The sequence below is a fragment of the Apium graveolens genome, chromosome 1 (genome assembly GCF_009905375.1).
Source record: "Apium graveolens cultivar Ventura chromosome 1, ASM990537v1, whole genome shotgun sequence".
NCBI lineage: Eukaryota > Viridiplantae > Streptophyta > Magnoliopsida > Apiales > Apiaceae > Apium > Apium graveolens.
Window position 1 is genome coordinate 75,670,237 of NC_133647.1, and position 1,505 is coordinate 75,671,741.

The 1,505-nt window shown below is 41.9% G+C and overlaps 1 non-coding gene across 1 annotated transcript; it reads right to left on the reverse strand.

Moving 5' to 3' along the window:
* Nucleotides 1-445: 445 nt before the first annotated feature.
* LOC141680193 (small nucleolar RNA R71) lies at nucleotides 446-552 on the reverse strand. Its single transcript, XR_012558282.1, has one exon. It is a non-coding gene; the product is annotated as a small nucleolar RNA R71 (small nucleolar RNA).
* Between the last annotated feature and the right edge of the window lie 953 nt (nucleotides 553-1,505).

Sequence of the window (1,505 nt, forward strand, 5' to 3'; positions counted from 1 at the left end):
GAGGAGAAAGTTGAAGAAGAGATCTTAGTTGAGAAAGAAGAAGCAGCTCTTATTGCAATGGGAGAATCAGAAGCGAATCCAAAGGCTTTGATGGACTATTCTCAACCGAAGATCAATGATATTTAGTCTATCATTGTTCGACCAGCCATCACGGCTAATACCATTGAGATCAAGTCGAGCACGATTCAGATAATACAGAACTCAGTTCAGTTTGGGGGTTCTCCGACAGAAGACCCAAACATATACATCAAAGATCATCAAGATCTGCGACACTTTCAAGTTCAATGGAGTATCTAAAGATGCTATTAAGTTGAGGCTTTTCCCATTATCTCTGTGGGATAAAGCTAAGTGCTGGTTACATTCTTTACCACCAGGGTCTATCACCAAATGGGAGGATCTTGCTCAGAAGTTCTTAACCAAATTCCTTCCTATGGAAAAGACTGCTGCAATCAGAAATGCACTTACTCAATTTGCTCAGCAATATGAAGAATCTTTATGTGAGGCTTGGAATCGATATAAGGAGATGCTCAGGAAGTATCATCATTATGGGATGTCTGACTGGATGATCATTAACTATTTCTATAATGGTTTGGGTGCTACTTCTAGACCCATGCTTGATGCAACATCAGGAGGAGCCTTATGGGCTAAAAGCTACGATGAAGCTTATGAATTGATTGAACTGATGGCTGCTAATGAATACCAGAATCCTACTCAAAGACTAACTTAGGGCAAGGTAGCTGGAATTCTGGAGTTGGAAGCAGCTACTGCTATAGCTGTTCAACTTAAGGATTTGATGATGAAGGCGGATTCTCTGTCTAATTATGGAGTTAATTAGATCACTAGTGTTTGTGAGCATTGTGCTGGTGCTCATGAGACTGATTAGTGTGCCATTTCTAGTGAATTAGCTCAGTTCGTGAGCAACTTTTAGAGGTCGCAGCAACCTGTACCAGTCACCTATCATCCTAACAACCGCAATCATCCTAACTTTAGCTGGAACAACACTCAGAATGTTGTTCAACAGTCATATCAGCAGTATCCAGTAAAGCAGTACAACCCCCCTGGTTTTCAACAACCGCAATATGCACCAAGGCAACAACTCCAACTGCAACAGTCTAATGAAAATTTTGAATTGGAGGAGTTGAGGCTCATGTGCAAGAGCCAAGCGGTTTCTATCAAGACCTTGGAAAATCAAATTGGACAAATTGCCAATGCCTTGCTGAATCATCAACCTGGTACACTCCCTAGTAACACTGAAGTGCCAGGAAAGAGGGTAGCTAAGGAGCAGGTAAAAGCAATTACATTAAGGTCTGGGAAGGTTGCGAAGTCCAAACACTCTCAAGGTTCGGATGAAGAAGCTGTACCTGAGGAAGAAGTGCAGAAGGAAGCTGAAGTGGAACCAACGAATACTACTGTTGAACACAATCCTCCTAGGGGTAATACAGGGGAGAAAAAAATATATCCTCCACCTCCCTTTCCTAAAAGGCTGCAGAAGAAAAAGCTGGATA